Source organism: Dromiciops gliroides, chromosome 4 (genome assembly GCF_019393635.1).
Source record: "Dromiciops gliroides isolate mDroGli1 chromosome 4, mDroGli1.pri, whole genome shotgun sequence".
Classification (NCBI taxonomy): Eukaryota; Metazoa; Chordata; class Mammalia; order Microbiotheria; family Microbiotheriidae; genus Dromiciops; species Dromiciops gliroides.
This window is the reverse complement of record NC_057864.1, coordinates 307,822,040-307,835,528: the sequence shown is the minus strand read 5'-3', so window position 1 is coordinate 307,835,528 and position 13,489 is coordinate 307,822,040. Positions and strand designations below refer to the sequence as shown.

Here is a 13,489-nt window from a genome sequence, read left to right as displayed (position 1 = left end):
AATATTTCTTCAGATGAAACACTGGTAAAGTATATGTGACACAGTATCAACAACATTGTGTATTGATCAACTGTGATAGACTTGACTCTTCTCAGCAATACAATGGTCCAAGATAGTTCCAAAGGACTCATGATGGAAAATGCTCTCCAAATCCAGAAAAAAACCAAAACTATAGAATCTAGATGCAGATTCAACCATAATCTCTATTTTTTTTTGTTTTTCTTTTTTTTGATGTTTTTCCTTTTTGCTCTGGTTCTTCTTGCACAGCATGACTAATGCAGAAATATGTTTAATGTGATTGTACATATATAACCCATATCGGATTGCTTGCTGTCTTGGGGAGGGAGGAAGGAGGGGAGGGAGGGAGACAAGATTGAAACTAGAAATCTTATAGAAACAAATGTTGCAAACTATCTCTACATGTAACTGGAAAATAATAAAATACTTTTATGGAAAAGGTAAAAAAAAAGTATATGTGACAGTAGCTGATGAAGGACATAAAGTATTGTAGCTTCTACTGTGCTCTAAAAAGTGGCTACAAATTATAGTTATATTTATTCCTTTCCTTTGCAGCTTCAGTCCTATGTTAAAATATATCTTGTACATCAATTAAATGGAATTTTCCTATTTGTAAGGCAAGTACTGAATCTTTAAAAGTTAATGTTTTGATTTTTAAAACTTTAGCATACAATAAGCTAAAAATAGCATCTTTCCCATAGACAGAGCATTAAATCTGAAACAGCATATCCTCAAGATACCACTTAGAGTTGCATCCCTATAACACACAGGATATGTAATTTTTAAAACAAATTAATTGCTTCACTTATAAAAGACTCATTAAGAACTGAGTTATTCTTTAAAAAAAAAATTCGCACTTATTTATGGTTTTATACTTAGAGGATTGTTTTTTTCCTATTTCTCCCAACAAAACACAAATTCTGCTCTACACTGTCCTTTCATGACCTCTTATGGTGGAAGTGTAAACTGAAGTTACATGTACCAACAAGAAAACTGTTTTATCTGCCTTCTACAGAATTCTTGCTGAAATACTTTTGTCATTTGGCTCTCTAGGATGAAATTTAACTAATTATTTCTTGACTGCATTACAAAATTAGATGATTTTATGATTAGAGGGCATTCTCTGAGGTGAAATTGTAACATTTTCCCTTGGAAACTAAATACTAAAGAAAAGAAAATATACTCTGTGACTCCCATTCACACGATATAACCAAGTGTATGTTTCCCAGTTGTATTTAACTGTACTTTAGATTGATTGTTGGTCCATCTGCTTTATTTTTAACTGGATGGAGAAATGTTGGAGGGCAAGAAATTCCATTTTTACTATTACAAAACGATTGTAGCATATAGTCTCAAATATAAATTAACTTGAATTAAAGGGTTAATGTTCTGTGAAAGAAAGAAAGAACATAATCCTAGACCCAAACAGCTTGGAAATCATCACTAGGTATAACATTCTCAAAGAATTTTAAAACTAATACAGATACATTGGAACTTCACTGCAATTGTTCTTTGTAGAGCAGTATTCCAAAACAGCTAGATTAGATCCTAAACATCATCTTCGAAGATTTAGCATAGCAAAATGCCAGCCTACAGCATTTTTTGTTTGTATTTTATAATAAACTTTTATATAATATAATTTTACCACTGGAAAGAAGCATAGTAGTCAAAGTGAATAAAAGAAATATTCTAACTACCAAACCTAGTTTAGGATGAATTTTTACTCAAGGAAAACAACAGAAATTCACCGTTCAGTAAAAAAATTCTTTCCCTCCTACACCAAAGCCACAGTTTTTAGCCATGCATTGATTAAATCCCACAGCTAACTCTCATTTTACAGGTGCATGTACTCCATTCGCTGAGTATATTTTAGAAGCATTTTCAGCATATTTTAGGAGCATTTATCATATTTTTAAAATCTATAGACTTAGTTGCTGGAGAAATGAAACAAAATGGCACATGAAAACATTTAAGATCATTTAGACTTTGAGGTCCTTGAGAGAAGGAACTGTTCATTTTTTGCCTTTCCTTGTATCCCTGACAGCACAATGCCTGCCACATAGCAGGTACTTAATAAAATGCTAGATTACTGAATGATTTAGTGACCTGTATGATTTAGTTTTATTTGTTAGCTCAGATTGAATAGACTCATGTTGAATTTGTCCCAAAAAATCACATAGAAAAGTATAGGGGCAGCTAGGTGGAACAGTGGAATCCAAGCACTGGCCAGGATTCAGAAGGACCTGAGTTCAAATCTGGCCTCAGACACTTGACACTTACTAGCTGTGTGACCTTGGGAAAGTCACTTAACCCTCATTGTCTTGCCAAAAAAAATGGTGCTTTACTCTTTCACCATCTATAAAACGGGACCAGGGGTACAGATTTTGAGTCAATGAGTACTTTAAAGATCTGTGATGTTAGGTCAGCTTAAATGATTTCCAGGGAAGGCAGAAGAGCTTTCTTCCCAATACATATCACAACTTGTCTAACTTAGCAGGTTAAGTCCTAGAGAATTACCTGAGACACATGCAGGTTAGACACATGTTCATAGTAAATATGATAAAATATAATTTTTTTGTGGGGGCAATGAGGGTTAAGTGACTTGCCCAGGGTCACACAGTTAGTGTCAAGTGTCTGAGGTTAGATTTGAACTTAGGTCCTCCTGAATCCAGGGCCTGTGCTTTATCCACTGTGCCACCTAGCTTCCCCCTAAATTATAATTTATTAATTGAATAATTGAAATCAATCACTAAGACTGTTAAGTACTTTGCAAATACAAGGTGATACATCTTGGATAGTCCAGTGAAAGTATACCAGATCAACAAACTTATAAATTATATTTAATTAATATATCTCTTCCCAACTTAATTACTGTTTAGTAGAATGGAAGATTTTTGAGGTCAGGGATTATTACATTTGTGTCTCTTTGTCAACAATCAATAAATCAGCAAGCAAGTGCTTATAAGTACTTATTATCTGCAAGACACTTTGCTAAATTGAGGCTATAAAGAAAAATGAGAAAACCCTACCTTCAAGGATTGTATGTTCTAATAAAGGGGACAGTGTGTACATTAATAGATATACAGAGGGCAGCTAGGTGGCACAGTGGATAGAGCACCAGCCCTGGATTCAGAAGGCCTCAGACACTTGACACTTAACTAGCTGTGTGACCCTGGGCAAGTCACTTAACCCCAATTGCTTCACCAAAAAGAAAAAAATATATATACAGAAGATAAATACAAGAAGAAGTAAATACAAGGTAACCTTGGAGGAGAAGGCACTAGCATCTGAGGGTAAGTAAAGGAAAAGCTTCAGGATCTACCATAGTAGGTGCTTTAAAATTCTGACTGGTTAACTGATTGATTTTTATTGTATTCACTAGGTCTTTAGTACATAAAAGTGTCGTTTCTTTGGATTTTTTAAGGAGATAAATATTTAGCTGGAAACAAAAGAGAAAACAATTCTGGGCTCTATAATACAGGCATATGTACCAAGGAAGGTCTATTTCTTTAAACCAATAATTATTTTAAGTTCAGAACTATCAAAAAGTTATTTACTAATCATTGAAGGCTATTAATCTAACAATGGAATATTTATGCATATGTACGTGTATATACCTATACATAGGTAAGAATAAGATTGCAACAGAAAAATGGTATAAATTTATCTGAAAGTGATTGAATTTAAAGTTTAATAATAGAACAGCTGATTTTAGAAGTGCTGCCCAACATCTCAACAGCTGGATTGGAAATGAAGAAGGCAGGGTCACAAAAGAGAGAGCAAGCTAAACCTGATGTTTTCACATTTCTGCCAACATGACACACAAACAAAAACAGGGATTTTTATCTTTAGTCTTGAAATGAAGGGTGTGGCAGGGGGGAATCCTTTGAAGGAAGTTACCTATTAAGAGCTGCTATATTACCTTTCCTGCAAAGAAACGGATCACAGAAACACACAGTTAGAGGTGCAAAAGCCCTGAGATCATTTAGTCTGGCCCCTTCATTTTACAGACAAGGAAACTTGAGTCCCAGATAGGTTAAGTGACTTGCCCAAGGTTCCTCAGGCAATAAATTGCAGAGATGGGCTTTCATTTCAGGTTCTCTAATTTCAAAAACAGAGGTCTTTCTATTCTACTTGCTGCCTTTCTAAGGGAATGGATGGAATGTCCTCTAAATGGAATTAATATACTCTCACTGATGAAGCTACCTAGATACTTTTAAAACTAAAAAGCGAAAGCATATATGGTGTGTATAGGCAAAGTAATTTCCTACTTTTACAAACTTTGAAAAAACTAACGTTTCTAATATTGTTTCTTAAAATGTGGGATTCCTTTGATTAGCTTAAGTTTAGAGAGAATGAGCATGTACTACTGACTAAATTATTCATTATTGCATCAGACTTCATTAATGACAGATCAAACTACTCTGCTGAACTCCAGAAATTTTGTTTGTTTTTATTACACAAATAGTGTTCTCATAATGACAAAAATAGCCAAGGGATATTACTAACTGTCCTATTTATAGATGGACCCAGATTGTAATTACATTAAGCTATTTTCCTTTAACATTCTTTTAACATTTTAATTTAATTTAATTTTTGTTACATTTTAAGTTCCAAACTGTCTCCTTATCTCCCCACCACGCACTAGAGAAGGCCACCATTTCACACACACACACACACACACACACACACACACACACACACACACAGGGTGAGTATTTATAATACTCAGAATAACTTAGTCCTTCATAGTTCTTCAAATAATAGTCCTGTTACTGTATACAATGTTCTCTTGTTTTTGCTTATTTCATGCATGTCTTTCCATGTCTTTCTAAAATCAACCAGCTCATCATTTCTTACATCACAGTAGTATTCCAACATATTAAGCTATTTTCAGTAGATATTTTCAGGATTATTGGAAAACTGAAAAAAAAAAAACCATTCATAACTTAAATTACCATCCAGATTCTCATGGTGTAATTGCTTCTGGTTAGTCATTATAGCCCAGGGAAAGATCTTCCTTGTATTTCAAGAACAGTTAATTCCTTTTGATAGAATAATTACATGTCTCTTCCATTTCTCACTATTTACAGCAAAATATATTTATATAAGAAAAATAAAAACAGCTTGAAAACCCCTCTTTATCTTTTCTGTTTATTTGTATGTTTTAAAGAAAAGGTTAAAGAAAAGTTACAAACATATTAAAGTAGGCTCTAAGGCTAAAAAAAATAATAGACTGATTTGAAAGGTTCTGTTCTCTGGCCATTATGCTAATCTCTCTCTCACTGGAACCTTGGTTCCTTGAATCCAGGATTCCATAACAGAGAATTTAATATTTGATCCTGAAGGTAATAGGGAGTCATTGAAGTTTATTGGGGTAATGGGGGGGGTATGTGACATGGTGAGACTTGCATTTTAGTTAGAACACTTTGGCAGATGAGTGGAGTGAGGAGAGATTTGAGGCAGGAAGACTAAGCAGAAAACTTTTTCAGTAAACCATATGTAAGATAGTGGGAGCCTGCACCAGAGTAATGGCTATGTGAGAGAAAAAGATAAATTTGAGATCTGAGAGAAATGATTATTAATAACCAATGATTTGGGAAGAGCCAGTTTCCCTTTTTTTCTAAAGTCCTCATTTCAAAAGATCAGTCTCTGAAGGTTGAATTAACTTTCTTCTCAATCCTGGTCAGGCCCCACCTAACCTTCTCTACACAGGTTTGAGTGGGGAGAAATTCATTGAATAGATTTCCCAAGACTAGGCAATTTAGTAAGTGATGTAATCAAAGTTCATTAGAATAGGTCCAGGGGCAGCTAGGTGGCACAGTGCATAGAGTACTGGACCTGGATTCAGGAGGACCTGAGTTCAAATCCGGCCTCAGACACTTAACACTAACTAGCTGTGTGACCCTGGGCAAGTCACTTAACCCCAATTGCCTCACCCCCCCCCCCAAAAAAAAAGAATAGGTCCAGCCTCTCATGGTAATATTCATTCTTTCATTGATTGTTAACCAATCAGAGTTGATTGCCACCCTCCAGAACACCTACTTTTCCAAGGGCATATAAACCATGAGCTGGCCATGGTGGTCTCTGACATTAGAGAGTGACCCTGAACTCTTCTATCCATAAGCTAGCATTGTTAATCAATTGACTAATTACCCAGAAATTATTTCTCTTAAACTTTTTGAACATCACAGAGCTATTGTGATAGAAAGGTAGAAATGATAAGACCTGACAATAGACTGGATTTGTAGAATGAATGCCTGAGAGTAGGTGAGGATGACACTGAGTTTGCCAACCAGGAGAATGGTGGTGCCTTCAACAGTAACAGAGAAGCTTGTTAGAGGAGACAATTTGAGAGGGGGAGATCACAGATCTAAAGACATAAGGGACCCCAAAGGTCATACAGTCAAATTTCCTCATTTTATACTTGAGGAAACTGAGGCCAGGGGTTAAGTCTCAGAAGCAAAATGGTCCTTCAACTCGAAAACCAGTGTTCTTTTCTTTGTACCCTGCTGCCTTCTAAAGGATATCTTATTCCAGGTTCCCATTCTCACTTCTCTGGACCCCAGAATTGCCTATCAAATATTTTAAAACTTTACAGGGGCCGCTAGGTGGCACAGTGGATAGAGCACCGGCCCTGGAGTCAGGAGGACCTGAGTTCAAATCTGACCTCAGACACTTGACACTTACTAGCTGTGTGACCCTGGGCAAGTCAATAAACAAACAAACAAAAAAACCTAATACAACTACACTGGAACTTCACTCTAATTATCCTGCGTAAAGTAAAATTCAGTGAGGACTAGATGAGAAATCATGAACTCCATTCAAAATTAATCTAGCAAAATGATAGCCTTCTCTGTTCTTAGATTTGCGTTTTATATCCAATTTTTATATATAATAAATGTATCAGTCAGATTAAATACAAAAAGGATGCTGACTCAAAAATACAGGTCAGGACACCCAAAACTCATGTTCCTGGAAATACAGTATTTATGCCAAGGAGACAAAAAAATAAATATCCTTTATTCAGTCACAATAAAACACACTCTCCACCCCCTACTCTGAAGCCATAGCCCTTAGCCATGGACAAAAAGGGGATTAAACTCTGTGGTTGGCACTCCAGGTCAGACTCTACTTTAGGGTAAACACCTATGTCAGTACAACATATGCTATCGGCTACACAAATACAAAAGACCAGTTGCTCTCCACCGCAGATTAAAGGGAATGACTGGCTGGCTTATTTCCTATATCTACAAACAACTTTCTTTAGACTTTTATGGGAATTGTTTCTCCCTCCCTTTCTTGCCCAAGGTCAATCACCCCTTTTACATTTGACTAATCCAGACTCCAGAATTTTTCTCGCTGTTCTTTTCTTCTTCATTTTAACCAATAACCTACCCATGGTTTACTCTGGCTGAAGCTCAGGAGGGGCGGGGGGAAGAAAAAAGTGCTTTTCCTTTTTCTTTGCAGAGTTAAGGAGATGAGCTCGATAAAGAGACAAAGAATTCTGGCTACTAAACATTCAAGACTGCTTGTTGCTTTCAAAGTTTTCATGTTATCAGAATGATTTTTTCCTATGATCTTCATCAGCTCTCTGGCTCCCCTTCAAAATGTGAAATATTTTGCTCAAAACCCATTAGAAAGTGGTTAATTGTGGATGCATCGTTGCTGGTTACTGTATAGGGATATGGATAGGGACTGATTTTGTGATTTCATCCATATAGAGAACAAATAAGCAAGGAAATTTCCGCTAAATTCAGGTCAGTACCTTTTCTACAATTTATAACCTTAGAGTTACCTAAAGCTCTAAGAAATTAAGTGGTTTGTGCAGGACCACACAATGAGGATGTTTCAGAGATATGACTTGAACATAAGGCTTTTGGGTTCCTGAGCCAATTCTAACCATTGTATCTCCTGGCTGCTCTAAGTATTGTATAACAAAAATCAAAGTCACACGATTGCTTTCTTCTAAGTCTTCACAATGCAAGAAAGATATCATTCAAGTAAACATGCAAAGGATGGACATACAACTGGGGTAAACAAATTAAGGGGTGAACCGATAAAAGTAAAAACTTCTCATCCATCCTAAAAATCTTAAGAGCTAAAAGGGATTTGGGAGGTCATAGAGTCCAATAGCCAATTCAATATATAGATTCCCTCTATATTTACTAAGTGCCTTTGGTTATTTTTCAGTCATGTCCAACTCTTTGCGACCCTATCTGGGGTTTTCTTGACAAAGATACTGATGTGGGATGGAATTTGGGGTCAAATTGATTGTGAGTCGTCCCAAAAGAATTACAAGACTCAGAGACTCAGTTTCCCAAGTTTTATTGTAATACTGTGAGTGACCACAGGGAGAGAACCAGACTAGTGGAAAGGTATATCTCAAATAGTCAAAGAAAAGACAGTTATATTTAGAGTATGGATAAATTGATTATTATAATCTCCACCTTGGGGAGGTACAGGGGAGGGCCTGTCCTCCTCATTATAATATTCACACCTAGGGGTGTTACAGGGGAGGGCCCATGCCAATTTAGAGTTCCTGGGGTCCTAAGCCAACCCCTTTTTCAGTGGAGGTGTGTTTTCGGGTTTACACGTCATAAGGTGAATCTGGGGACAAATTTGGCCTTTTCTGCATGTGTCTCTTTCTGGTTCTCATGACGTTTCAAAACACCTTCATTTTTCATTTATTCTAGTCTAAGTTTCTATAGGCTGTCATTTTATTTAAGGTCTTCATGGCCTCTCTCTGTTCCTATTAAGGGTACTGATTACCACGGGTACAAGAGAACCTAGGATCTTGACTTGTAAGTTATCCATTAACTGGGGGTCTGACTCCCTTTTAGAGCTAATATCTGAATTCAAGCTTGGGTCTTAGGTTTTTCTGTTAACCCTTTTTTCACCTCCTACATCAGCCATGCAGATGATTTCCCAGATCTTGATATCCAAGCCTAGTCTCTCTTCTCAGTTTCAATCCTGCATTAGCCAATGTTTCCTGGACATCTTAAATTGAATGTCCTGTAGGCATCTCAAACTTGTCATACCCCAAATTGAACTTATTCTCTTTCCTCCCAAATCACCCTCTAAACTTTTCTATTACTATTCAGTACACTACCACCTTCTTAGTCACTCCTGCTCAAAACCTCAGTATTATTTGGGACTTCTCACTCTCAGTCACTCTGTGTATCCGGTCTTCAGCCAAATTCTGTCATTTCTTTTTTCATACCTTCTCTCACATCTAGATGCCATAATGAATAGACCTCTGGCCTGGAATCAGGAAGACTTGAGTTCACATTTTTCCTCGGACACTTACTAGCTGTGTGACACTGAACAAGTCATTTAAGCTCTATTTGTCTCATTTTCCTCAACTGTAAAATGGGGATAATAATAGCACTTATCTTGGTTGTTTGTAAGGGTTGTTGTAAAGATCAACTAAAGTGCTTAGCACAGTGCCTGGAACATGGTAATGTTATATAATTGCTTATTCCCTCCCTGTCTCCCCTCTTTTGTATATACATCCTTTTCTCTCCATTCATACTGACACAACTCTAGTTTGTATTGTGGGGACCAATTTTTAATTGGTGAGTGTTAGCTAAGCGGCTTGCTGCAATATTGGGGCAAAGAAGGAGACCGCCAGCCTCTCTCAAAACAGAACAGGATTTATTTTAACAAGAACGAACTTAAAAAAAGGTGGGGGGGGGGCAGCAAGGTGGCGCAGTGGATAGAACACCGGCCCTGGATTCAGGAGTACCTGGGTTCAAATCTGACCTCAGACACTTAACACTTACTAGCTGTGTGACCCTGGGCAAGTCACTTAACCCCAATTGCCTCACTAAAACACACACACACACACACACACAGATAATCAGTAGGATCAAGGGAAAGGAAATAAAATGGGGAAAGGGAAATTATACAACCTGAAAAAATATCACCGACCAGGAATCAGCTGAGAATACCCAGCAGACCTCCTGTCCTTCCATTGTCCTGCTAGAATGCCCAATTCTTCTCCCCCAATCCCAGAAAAACCCCACACAGCCCCAGCCAATGGGATGGCCGCTCTGCCAGTCACATAACTGCCCACACTAGGCTTCCAATCATTATAATTTTGCCAGACTCATGTAGGCGTCTGCAAGTGGTGATGAAGTGAGGTGCCAGTGCCGAGGCAACGGCTACAACCAGTGGGTGGAGCACCTTGCGGTTTTCGGAGCCCCAGACCAGTGCATTCAGAGGGTTATTTTTTTTTTTAATTCTAGCCAAAAGATGGGCTCATAAAAACCTCAAATAACAATTAATTCTTTACAGCATCATCTCTTGTCTAGACTACTGATAATTTGTCTCCTGCTTCATATCTTTCTCCATTCCTCTCTCTTTCTCTCTGTCGAGCATGCCACTTAGAACTCTGCCAGTTCTCCTTTGGACTTTAAGAGAAGGGATAGAGGATTTCTCTCCTTTTCCTTAGCAGCATTTATGGAAGTGATATAAACAGAGTAGGTAGTACATGTACTTATTTTGGTAAGCCTGAGACAGAATCTCAATTCCCTGGCTGCCTCATGTTTGTGTTTCTTTCCTTGAGTACAAGAGACTAGACAACAATCCTTGAAGTGGATGTTTCTAGCCTTGACAACTAATTCATGAACTTGAGAGCCAGTCAGTTGCTGCCATTGGGAAGTAATTCCTGCAACCTTAGCACTTCTGAGAGGAGAAAAGGTTTTATTGCAAAGGAGGATTCTTCACCTTAAAAGGCAAGCAACAGAGATTTGAAAGGAGATTGGGATTTGTGAGTTGCTCAGATAACAGTAATCCAAAATGAATGCCTTGTCCTAGCAAAGGGGTTTGTGCAGCTCAGTGAAACTAGGAGCTCTTGTGCAGGGTTACCCAAGACAGACAGGGAATAGTGGAGAATTCTGACAAAGGTGATCTGCTGGGAAAAAAAAAAATGGCAAATTACTCTAGTATCTTTGCCAAGAAAACATCATGGATGATATTAAAATGATAAAAGAAATGGTCAGAAGGCATCCAACACACTACTGAGGAAGAGTGGAGGACAACTAAGAGTAGGTCCACAAAGAATGAAGTAGCTGGACCAAAGCCAAAAGGAAGCTCAGTTGCAGATGTGTCTGATCATGAAAGGAAAGTCAGATGCTGTACAAGATCAATATTGCATAGGAAGCTGGAATGTAAGATCTATGAACCAAGGGAAGCTGAATGTGTGAAAACGAGATGGAAAGATTAAAACACTGACAACTCCGGTTTCACTGAAAATTGATGAGAATGGGTGAATTTAATTCAGGTGATCATTACATATATTACTGTGGGTAAAAAACCCTTAGAAGAAATGGAGTAGCCCTCATAGTGAATAAAAGGTAAAATAATGTGTATACTAAATAGATATCTCTATAATATGCCTCTCTCACCTATATATACATGCTTGATATACATATTTAACATACAGCACTACAACAATCTATAAATATATTCATAGGCACATATGAAAATACATACATATGCATACACATGTGCAACACATGTTTCTATTCATCTAGATTTTGTAATATAGTTGTTTGATGTTGTTTCCCCATCAAACTGTGAGCTCCTTGAGAGCAAGTAATGTTTTTGTTTTTCTTTGTATCCCCTGCACAATGTATGTAAGTAATGTGAATAATTTAAGTAAGCATATAGTAAGTAAGCACTTTATAAATTCATGTGGACTGTAGGATGACCTTTAGCAATAAAATCTATAGGCTTAAATATGTAGCATCTATTTCACAGGATTGTTTTAGGGGTCCAAATGAAATACTGTAAATTGCTAAATAAATCCCGGTTATTATCACTAAAACGTCAAACTTTGGTGGGAAGATACAAGTCTAGGTTACCCGTTCTGTGTTCGCGATTTGAAGAGGCTGAGAACTACATGTCCCATAAGGCAGTAGGATTCGCCTATAAAGACCCATCATGCCTCTGTGTCAGCTTCTCTATTAACCCCGTAATTGCCACACCATTTATTAAGAAAGCCTAGTTCATCTGCGGGTGCTGGAACACACCCTACCTCTCTTCAGCCCACTGAGTTATTGCTTCAAAGTTTCTTGAGCTCTATTCTTAGGAGGCCAAACTCCACTTTGGTTCAAAGGTTACCTCCTTCCCCGCTGTCTGTGAACCAACCCATTACAAGCGCGCGCTTGGGGGTGGTTGGCTTGTGCGTCACGTGACTGTAACCCAGTGTTTGGTCAGCTGATCCCTAAGAGTTCCGTGGCGCCAGTCGGTTCCCTTAGTAACTGTTGGGTCCCAGTTTTGAGTGACTCCTGGAGCTACAGGGAGGTGACCGGGCCTCCTTTGTCTTTCCCAGTCGGCTAGCCTCGCCCTGCCCTTTTCAGAGGCCATAGGTGTCTAGAGCCGTTGGCGCCCAGCTCTCCTACCCTCCGCTCCGCCCCGGGTTCTTTAGAACTTGGCTCTCCCGCCCGCTCCTCTCCCTCCTCCCGCCCGCTCCTCTCTCTCCTCCCGCTTCCAGGAAACCGCCAGCGAGTCCCAAAGCGGGCCGGGCTGCCGCGAATAGAGTGGGCCCTGGGTTTGGGACCTTCCCCTTTCCTGCTGAGGAGCAGCCAGGCCGCTTGTTCTGCGGCCTGGAGGAGAAGAGCCTAAGAGTGAGTGAGCGTGTCTTTGTCCGTATGAACGACTGACGTGCGTGAGATCCAGAGTGTGCAGGAGAGGGCATGTGAGTGTGTGTGTGTGAGTGTGTGTGTGTGTGTGTGTGTGTGTGAAGACTGTGCATGAGATCCAGCGTGTGCAGGAGAGGGCATGTGAGTGTGTGCAGGTTTAGGTGTGTGTGAAGATTGCATGAGATCCAATATGTGTAGGAGAATGGCACGCACGTGTGAGTCTTGTGAATAGGCAACTGAAACTATGTGTTGGATTCTGTGTTTGCACTTGTGTGTATAAAACCCCCAGAAGGTGATCGGTGGTTGGTTATTGGATTGTTTTGAGTGAGTGTCTTCTTCCTGAACTTAGCAAAGGTTAGAGCTCTCCCCTCCTTTCCTGTCCTGATTGCCCAGTTAGGCACTATTGGAATCTTGAGGCTGGAGGACTTCTAGAAGTCCAGTCAGTACTAGGATAGGACATCACTTGGACGATTCCTCCATAGGTCTTAGGTATCAAGGTATTGCTAGGTTTTTCCAATTATTTATGTGGTAGTGGGTGATTAAAAAAGCAGCAGACCCACTGTTAGCTGTCATATTATTTATAAAATGTTAGAATATGATTACTATGTATAATGTCATTATTTTGTATAATTATGTATGTATACTATCTCCTCATAAGATAGTTTTTGTATTTTTACAAGTAATGAGTGGCATCATGCTTTACATGCCTAAAATAGACGAATGAATGAAAAGAGGCATACATCACAGGACTTAGTAATTAATATTCTTTATCTTTATTTTGATGCCTCCCAATATCCTAACAACCTGTCAAGTGAAACCTT

At 38.5% G+C, this 13,489-nt stretch overlaps 1 protein-coding gene across 1 annotated transcript in view; it reads left to right on the top strand.

Moving 5' to 3' along the window:
• Positions 1–12,246: 12,246 nt before the first annotated feature.
• The window catches only part of CEP162 (centrosomal protein 162), a 118,803-nt gene continuing 117,560 nt past the window's right edge, over positions 12,247–13,489 (top strand). Inside the window, exon 1 of the mRNA XM_043964663.1 lies at positions 12,247–12,653. The gene's annotated coding sequence lies outside the window, so the exon portion shown is untranslated. The remainder of the gene's footprint in view (positions 12,654–13,489) is intronic.